This window comes from Notothenia coriiceps, unplaced genomic scaffold, assembly GCF_000735185.1.
Source record: "Notothenia coriiceps isolate Sejong01 unplaced genomic scaffold, NC01 NC01_scaffold00022890, whole genome shotgun sequence".
Lineage (NCBI taxonomy): Eukaryota > Metazoa > Chordata > Actinopteri > Perciformes > Nototheniidae > Notothenia > Notothenia coriiceps.
The window spans coordinates 484,080-494,341 of record NW_011355591.1 but is presented as its reverse complement, the minus strand read 5'-3'; the positions used below and the strand labels follow the sequence as shown (position 1 = coordinate 494,341).

At 39.6% G+C, this 10,262-nt stretch overlaps 1 long non-coding RNA gene across 1 annotated transcript in view; it reads right to left on the bottom strand.

Moving 5' to 3' along the window:
* The window catches only part of LOC104954160 (uncharacterized), a 32,536-nt gene that overhangs the window by 20,701 nt on the left and 1,573 nt on the right, over positions 1-10,262 (bottom strand). The window contains exons 2-3 of the long non-coding RNA XR_799308.1: positions 7,652-7,713; positions 6,005-6,076 (exon numbers count right to left, since the gene is read on the bottom strand). This is a non-coding gene — a long non-coding RNA (uncharacterized lncRNA). The remainder of the gene's footprint in view (positions 1-6,004; positions 6,077-7,651; positions 7,714-10,262) is intronic.

Here is a 10,262-nt window from a genome sequence, read left to right as displayed (position 1 = left end):
GACGCAGCACTTTTACACGTGATAGGGCAAAGATGGATTTTTCTGTCATCAATTTACACCAAATGTATAAGGCCTCCGTCAATTAAAAGGTACTGTTAGAGCCAGTATTTTGATTTGATAAGATTGGCTTGCATTTAGTTTCTGAGCTAAGGTTCATGCTCTATTTCCAGGTGTTGCCACATTTGACAGATCAATAGTTGTCAGAAAAGCAGTTTAACCATACTTATTATGTGTTCTTTTAAAGTCCATGTGAGGTGTGTGGGGAGTTAATATGTATACAATATTTGACAACACTAACTTGATATACTTGTTTGTACTGTGGTGCCCCTTCTTTTCTCCCTGTTATGGGATATGAGTCACTGCATGTTAAGCTTCTTGAACTCAGTGCCCTGAATATGTCAACATAAGTTACTTAAGAGGAAAGGCTTATTAACTGGACTGTATCTGACTTTTTCACTTGGGTTAACTATCCAAGTGTTACAAGAAGCAGACAAACTTATTACAAACTATTACAAAACGTTTCAATCAAATGGAAAAGCAGTCCAATAAGACAGATAACTGCACTGTACCTCAAAATGGTTCAGGAACTCTCAAGGTGGGGCTTTTTGGATCAAATGTTGTGATTGGTCAAACACAAACCTGATGCTGCTAACGAGCCTTGGTTTTCGCTGGTATCAATATAAGCACTTTAGAAGGGAATTTCTTGTATTGTTATTGATGTTTAAACAATATAGCCATCGAGTAGTTTAAAGATATGCTTTATGGGGTTGTCCCTTTCCTGCAGTGTGTTGCATACGTTTTTGTGCATGTAAATGGTACATCATGACATCACTATGTAACATTTGCGCTTCTATTTGGCTAACGCTCCAACACATTGTACGTGATGGGCTAAGGGGCGGGACAACTCTAAGCGGTTGCCAAACCACATCAGCACCGGCCAGCTCACCAATCAGAGCAGACAGGGCTCTGGTTTCAGACAGAGGGTGAAAAGAGGTGCTGGCAGTATGATAAAAATAAAGCATGTAAACACATCACAGTAGAGGCACAAAATATGAATATGAACCTGAGCATGTGTATTATAGGGCCCCTTTTAAAAATGACAATACAAAGATACTTCAGTTACCTCATCTATTTGTTCCCTATGTGGAGTTAACTGGAAAATAAACAATAATGGCTAATTGTGTGTTTCCTGTTGTATCCTAGAGTAGCACCTTCCTGGGTACTACCTAATCTCCAGGGTCCTTCAGCTGCAGTGGAAATGCAAAAAGGTTTGTGCAAAGCTCCTGATTTATTTCCTGAGTTCCCTACACCCCTGGGACAGTTTTTGTTGAAATGGGGTCAATGAGCTCCACCAGTGGAACTTGTGTTATTCATGTGCAGAAATTCTCAGTAAACATTTCCTGGGAGCGTAACAGCTGAAAAAGTACTTTTGCAAAGTGAATTTAATGAAGTGGGTCCGTTCTCGGGTCTAATCTTGAGTTGCCAGAACCACAGCTGTTAAAAAAACATGAAGCAGTGAAAAAGCTGAGAAAACATAATGCAGCTCCTGGTGCTGTTTGACCTCACGCATAACGGGAGTATCTCTTTTTGTATTTGTTGAAGCCCACGCAAAACACATTTTGAGGGAGTACAGGCACCAACAGTACACAATAATAAGAAACCAGACTGACCTGAGAAGAGTCACTCATATCTGTGTCTCTGCGAGTTTCTTCCTGTACATTTGCAAAGAGAAAACACAGTAAACACAGAGAAGATCTGAATGGAGCTGTTGCTTTGAAACAAACTGTGTTAGACACTGTGCAGATTAACCTGGAGATGAGCTGCAGCGTCCCAGAGTGGTGTAGATCTCGGTCTAATAGTGTTTGTTTGGGATGTTTACTACCCTTGAATGCTTACGATATAAACATTACGGATCCTTAAAGTCTTAATGCAGCTGGCAGAATACAGTACAGTATGCAGTAATGCAGCTATCATTGAATATTGATGTTGACACCCAATCCAGGTTACTATACTACCTGGTAATAATGGTAATTATTATAGGTATATTTATCAGTGAAGTATATATAAGTACGGAGTGTCTATTTGCACCTGGGTGAAAATAGACACACGGCAACTATTCGGCTATTTCCACCCACCCCCAAAACCATTTACGCGTTGCTTCCTTTCCTTGTGCCCAGTGAATCTACAGAGATATCTTCACCTTCTGCTGGCTTTAGTGCCGGAGGAATCACTCTGCACGAAGATAATCTCAGGTCTCTCCAACCAGGAGCATAACTCAATGATAATGTGAGTAGAAAATGTGCCCTAGTTTTAATATGGCAATCAAATAACATTTATATAAAATGTTAATTGAATAATGTTACTGAATGGTTCATTTCATCCACCATAGGGGAATTACAATTTGACGAAGCAGCACAAGGGAATGAAGTTATCAAGGAAACATTTCCATAAATACCTATACATCCAAAACAGTAGCTACGGACACCCGGGTGTCATAGCATTGTTAGTTATGGACAACCGGGTGTAAATAGCATTGTTAGCTACGGACACCCGGGTGTAAATAGCATTGTTAGCTACGGACACCCGGGTGTATATAGCTGTTTAAATTATCCTCAATGCAAATGTGTATGGCCTCAGATAGACAATCTTAATTTTTGTATGTTTTTAAACCCAACGCAAGATGAGTTAAGAGTGTCCCATATCCTCTGTAAACATATATTTACCGTAGCGACAACATGAACATGTTAATAAAGTGCTTTTAGTGGACAGAATCTGACCGGGGAAAACAGATGATTAAATACAGCTACATTTGAGTGTCCCCTGTTGTGAAATGGTGTATGAAACCATAAACTTTAAGTGAAAATCTGATATGCAGAGCGAGGTTATGTGCTCCACTAATTGTAGCTGCATAGGTTCATTTTCCATTTCCTCACAGACATGCTGTTTCAATCAGGAAAAGTTAAGGGCACTGTGGAATCTATTAAATCCACTCGATGTATTTCTGCAGAAACCAGAATGACAAATCGTAAAAATCTTAAACAGTTCAGTGAATTTTATTAAAGGGATATGACTGGATGTTGGAATATTAAACGGTAAATGCTGGCATGTAAATCCTAAGTTATTCAAAGATTAATATAAGCTTGTGGATCTCATATGTTTCCATTATATTTCTATATCATTTGATAATTTCCCCTGGACTACCCGACAGCAGGATTTATCAGCGTATTCACTTCTGTCCTGCACTGTCCATTGTGCGCTGTGTAACTGTCTTGTGATGTGTCAGCCGTAATTAACCAAGTGTTCTGCATGCAGCCTTTGTACTCGGTGATTAAAGCGATTCTGTGCTGATCAAAGAGCAGAACGATCAGGGAGGAAGAGGCCAAAGCATTACAGTCCTTCCTTTTATCCTCTGCTAAACTTCCACTGTTAAAACTCTCCGTGACATCTGTGGCTGGCGAATGATCGAAAGATAAAAAGCTTTTCTGGCTTCAACCAGCGCTCAGATCAACAGTCAAGACGTTTTGATAAAGTACCATTTGAATAAAACATTGCTGAGCAGCTAACCTGGATTACTCAGATGTGACGGATTTCATTAGTATCAGCATAATAAACACAACACTTTTTACATGATAAAGATTGTCGCAGAAAATTGTTCACTAAAGAAAGATCAAAATGATGACTTCTAAATCTTCATTTCATGATTTAGCACCTTGTAACTGTAAGGAAACAAATTCAAAAAGCTTTATTGGCATGACCATAATGACATACAGTACTTGAAAATCATAATTATTGCCAAATTGCAGACAGTGTCTTCTTTATTGAAGTATACAGTATTGAAATATGTTGCAGCAGCAAATATTAAATCTTGTCCCGACTGTTCTTTCTTTTTTTCAATATAATAAGTAACTTTTTAAGGAACCCGTCTAGCAAATTGCTAATTCTTAAACTATTACCAAAACACTAAACGCATTTCATCACAATATTCGCTAAAGACACTTAAAGAATCACCACATTTTTCATGGTAGGCAACTCAGAGCAATTGGTTGAGTTTAGGAGAGATCCTATGGTTAAATATTCAAACATTAATCAGAGACAAGATGTATCTTATTCAATATTAAATGAAACTAGGGCTGCTCGATTATGGCAAAAATCATAATCTCGATTATTTGGGTCAATAATTGTAATTGCGATTATTAAATGTGATTATTCTTTGACTTTGAAAACATCCATTTATTGNGGAAGACATTTTCTTTGTTAAATAGTGCTCCCAGCCCTGCATGCACTCTACGGTCATTTTCTTTTAGATCTCATGAGTGTATTTAATGTTTGTCGGACTTTAGAGTGCATGCAGGGCTGGGAGCACTATTTAACAAAGAAAATGTCTTCCTGCAGAGACATGATGGGACTGTGGACAACTAACTGTTTGGCCTCTATCAGGGTTGGAGACATATCATGCAAACGGACTATGAGATGTAATAATAAACAGGGAATGAAGTTATTTGATGTAGGATCGGACCCACCCACAATCCTGAGGGACAGCATGAAAATGTGAATACATTAATCTCTCTGTCACTCAGCCCTGCATTATGCTGGCAAAGGCATGACATTAGATGATGTTGCGATGTGTTTGCTCAAAATAAAATAACAAACTTTTGCACATGCAACAAAGAAAATAGGCCTTTACAATATTCAAAAGAAATAGGCAAAACTCAAATAAAATAACAACTTAGGTATTCTTTCTTTCTTGATAATGCTTATATAACTTCCTAACTTAAAGGGTACTTGTACGATTTGTATGTACGCGTACGGTTAAAAACTGTTCATCAACGGCGTCTCTCAACAGGTTGTCCATCACTGTGGCTTTAGCACAGAAGCCGTGGGAAATGTAGTCCTTTATAGTGCGTTGACTACAGACGTCACAATTAGGTGGCCTTTCTTATCAAATCAAAATACTGGCTCTAACAGTACCTTTTAATTGACGGAGGCCTTATACATTTGGTGTAAATTGATGACAGAAAAATCCATCTTTGCCCTATCACGTGTAAAAGTGCTGCGTCAACACCCCATTTGTTACGTCCTCACTAAGCAGTAGGATTGGCCACATGTCTTTAGGCCAGACTAGTGCGGTAGCATTCCTCTCAAAAGCACAAAAATATGAGTCAACTTCTGACTCTCTAAAAGTTGGCACCAAAGCAATATTTTTACTAACATCAAAACTTTTTGTATGAGAGACTGTATGCGAAGGTATTGACCTCTCAAATGTCTGCTCTGAAGAGATTCTCAGGGCATCAACTTCAAGCCGCTTTAACGTGATTTCTTTCTCAGCTTCTATCTCTAACTTGCGAATCTGCAGTTTGTATTCATATTCCGCTCTACGCACCATTTCGCAGAAACGGCGATAGTACCCTGCCATTCCTAAGAAGCGGCGAAGTTCCCTCCTGGTGGATGGCACTGGGATGGAGGCAATTGCCCTGATCTTTGCATCAGCAGGGCACACCTGCCCTCGACCAACCTGCTGACCAAGGTAGAGAACGGTACCTTTTCCAAACTCACATTTGGCAAGGTTAAGCGTTAGGGATGCGGCCGACAAGCATTTAAAAACTTCTCTTAAGGTAGACATGTGGCTAGACCAGTCATTAGAATAGACAACAATGTCGTCCAGATATGCCTTACAGTTTGGAACATGTCCTAATACACCACTGACACTCCATCTTTCTCCAATCCAAAATCAAGTCGAACTTTAGGAGGTGTTTTGGGTTCTGTTTTTCACCGGAGATGCCTTCCCCCATTAGAGCAATGGTCCCGCTGTGACGGTGATGTGGGAATTGAACAGGACAGTTTACGGTCCACACTCTGTCACTTCGTTCCAGGTTCTCTGTTTGGCTCTGCACCATCTGAACTGTGTGTGTCTCTATTTGTGTGTGTGTGTGTAGAAGTGTGTGTGTCTGAGCAGTCGTCCTGAGTCTCATTGGGGAAAACAGACGTAAAGTGAGGATGCGTTTACCGTGTGAGACAGGACTGTGGGTGGAGGAGAGGACAGCCGTGTGCCAGCTCTCTGCATGCTGTCAGGAACGATCTGTGTCACACACACACACACACACACAAAAATTTAAAAAACTTCAACACACACTGCAAAAACAGATGAACAGACGGTAATAAAAAACATACATTCTCAGACACAGAGTCATTTCCATGTCACATTTATAGACACATGCATAAACAACAAACTCATCTCTGTTACAAACACACACGAACACAAACTCTGTACAGACTCTTAGAGACCACACATGTGCCTGCAAAAAATAAAAAACACCACCCCTGCTCTAAACTATAACACACACGAGCCCTGACAGCCGTGTCCACTCTCGTCACATGACCCGGAACATGATTCAGCTTCTTCTTCGCCTGCTGTCCACTAACGCTGGGCCCACGTTGAGTTTTGTTTCATTTGAAATCAGTGAATATGTGCTTCACTGTCACTGTGTGTGTGTCTTTATTCCAATAGAAACATCCATTCTGTCAGCCTTTAAACATCAGATTATCTTTGGCTGTTTTTCTTGGTTGCACCTTATTTCACCTTTGTCAAATTGTTGATCTGCTGGATGTGAAAGAGGGGAGTTGTTTGCTTACATGCCCTATCATTTGGTCATAATATGGCTGTGGCTGTGTGTTGGTTATGGTGATTATCTGCAAATTGGTAAAGGCAACACAAAAGCTAGCCCCCGTCATTTTCATTGGGTTTAAAGGAAAAGATTACATATTGATTTGGTAGTGCTTAAACAAGAAGAAAAGTATTTTCAAGGAAATAACTGCTTGATTTAAACCTTAAATATTAAGTTGATATCATTTTTCATGATTCGTATTTTTTTTTAAACTTGTGCAGAAAAAAAGTCTGGTTTACCTTTAGACAAATTATAAATGTTTCATCTTTAACTGACCTAAAAAACTGTCTAGGTGACGCTGATATTAGGGTAATATAATGATAATGATAAGGGTACCCATATAGTGCTTTTGAATTTTTTCTTGATCATATCAATGAAAATCAGCTTTTAACAGTAAAACAGCGTCCGAGAGGAAAACTACATCCAATGCCTTAAAGTATTACGCCTCTCCCCAGACATGACAAAACATCCAATTTTACCTTCCCAGAGGTAAAAACAGCTTGAAAATGGGTTCAAATTGCAAATATTGACCTTCTGTCTGCAGATACAGTTTAAAGAGCAGCTGGAATTAAATAACCGAGGGAAAGACGGTTCCTTTTTCAGTTTGAGTACAGATTACTAGTGTTATTGTGTTTGAAATGGTCTTATTTTGTCTTGAACAACCAGAGATAGCAGCAGCTGTGTGTGTTCACTTTCTGCTCTCCTGTTTACTGTGATGAGACGACTGATTTACCTAAAAGGTGTACAAAGATTTACTGAGCTAATATATCAGCTCAGCGCTTAGTGCAATGAGAGAGAATGCAAATACAGCACTAACACACTCACACAAACTTGCACACAGGTACTTTTGTAAGCACATGCTGTTATACTGCTGACAAATGGACCCCTGAAGACATAAAGGAAGTCCACACACATTTATATTTTACTGCCGTTAGCATATTTCCTCCCAGTTAGATTTAGCTACCTAATAAGATATTTAAGACACATACCCAGAAGTCAGAATGCATGCTGGGATGTTTTATCTTCAGCTTCCTTTACTGCAGGTAGGAATCTAAAAGAAGGACAAGTAAAATAAACAATTAGTGTCAGTATGCAGTTCGAATTTTATCTACGAAAAACAAAAGATATCTGTATACTTAAATTTACTAACTAACTTTACAATTAGTTAACCACTGATGTAAAACATTGTTAGCTTAATTCGATATTTACAATTGTTTCTTTGTGCTTTTCCTTGCTATTACATTTCAAAAGAACACAGTGGACTTTTTTTTACACTTTCACAATTTGACTTTCAAGATAAGAAAAACAAGCTAACCATGATGCATTTCTGACATTTAGCTACCCAACTAAATATAAAAATCAAAGAGTGAAGACTTAAAACAGTGGGTTTTGATTTTTTGTATAGAATGCTTTGACGCAATGTTCTTAAATCGCAGAAGTTACATTTGTATTGTCAACATAAGCGGGTAAATCTGGATTTACCAGCCTGACGTGGCAGAAATAGCAAACAAATTATTATACACTGGAATGATCTGAATATTTAAAATCCCTGCAAGGGAATATTTCACATTGACTTCCGATGCGCACATTTGGCAAAAATAGGAAACACACACGGGGAGTCACACACCCTCCAGCAGGGTGTGAAGGCGTGTTTATGAATGATGGATTGCCTGGTGGAGGAAGGAGAGAGGAAACATTGAATATTCATAACAGCTTTTGAAGCGGACCTCCTGCGGCTACATCAGACATCAGTCGTATGGGGAAGGTCAGAGGAACGCTGAGTCATGTTAAAATGACCACCACATCTCTTCCCCCACACACCCCCCCTCCCGATCCCGTTTATCCCCCCCCATCTGTCCCCTCCCCTGCTTCAATATGCCTGTCCACTCAGCATGTGACACATCCCATCTGTAGGCAGACAGCGGCACGGAAGATACGGGCTACACACACACACACACACACGCACACACACACACACAAACACAGATACACACACATGCATGCATTCATGTGTTAACACNCTGTCCACTCAGCATGTGACACATCCCATCTGTAGGCAGACAGCGGCACGGAAGATACGGGCCACACACACACACACACACACGTTATCACACGTGTAGAAAAAAATCTAATGCAAGCCAGGAAATACACACAAAAACTCAAACTCATAAATGCACAGAGAAAGATACATTCATGCAAATATTGAGAAAAAAACAAAACATATCCAATATCTTGAAAACAGATGCACAAAATACTAACAGGAAGCTAAACACACAAACACACACACAAACATCAGACACCAAGTGTTGTCTCATCGCTCCGGCTCTTCTCTCGCTCAGGATTGGGTGATTCAGTTTGGCAAGTCATGTACCGTGAACCGTGATTGGCCGACCCAGGGGAGCGAGCTAATCTTGACACGTATTGAAGCGGCTGCTGGAGCTCCTGAATATCAACCAGGTGTGAGGGGAGGCAGGATGTGTAACGGGCATGTTTTCACTTTATAATGTACGTACTTGTTTTCATTTTCGTTGTCATTTTTCTTAATTTGTAGATTCAATAAATATTAAAATAGACATGCATCTGATGCGTTCTTTTCCTTTTCTAACAAAAACTGCTATAATTAGTTTTGTATTATGCTAATTACAGATGGAATGAAACGACACTATCTGCCATATAGAAAAAGCAGTTTGGTAAAACAATGCATCTTAGTTTTTTCTCTAGCGCTCAACCAATATCACATGGTCCTCAACAGCAGATGGAGTTGGGCCCAAAACAAAAAACAAATCTTTACCCAAACCAAACTCACCCAAAGAGATCTTTGTCATCATATGGATCAGTTTGATCCATCCTCTACCATGTGTAAATGTTAGCATGTTAGCTGTGAATAACCAGGCTCTGCACACCCGCACATGTTTTGAGTTATTCTGGCTGATTACAGTGCTTCTCAGGCTGAGTTGTGTGTAGTCAAATGTCCCAAACACCACTGAAGAAGACGTTCTAAATCCTCCAAACTCAAAACACCTTTGTGGGTGGATCATGGATATATAATAAGAACTCGTTCCAATAGAGAGCCGCAGTGACGCGTCGTAAAACCCGGAAGTAAGTTAGCATTTTTAGCACTTCCGGTTCCTTCCTCAAAAAGCAATGCATTTTTTCCATAGGGTTTTGGAAAATAGCTCGAAATAAGGTCTGTGGTTGACACAAATTTAAGAGGTAATTGACGTTTTGTTCTACGACATTAAATACATCAGCAGTGACCCCACTGGGGATTTTTGAAGAGTTTACGTGTCTGAAAAACGATGGTTGTTACCGAATGGCTGAATAGGACTACAGAAATTGTCGAGGCCGTTTTACGTCATTACGCCGAACACGTAAACACTCCCGCTAAGTTTGTTTCCCCCTGTGTTCTGCTTAAAAGCAAGTACCTGCCTATCTTTAGTATCTGTATATCTATATCTGACCATTAGAATCTGTATTTTTGAAATTGTCGTTTTTAACACCGTAGTTTTACAAATTATAGAATAATTAATTACCAGTGTTTTCCAATTTTACTCGGCAGTTCGTTTCGTTGGCTAACGTTAGCTAAAGCTAGCGCTACTA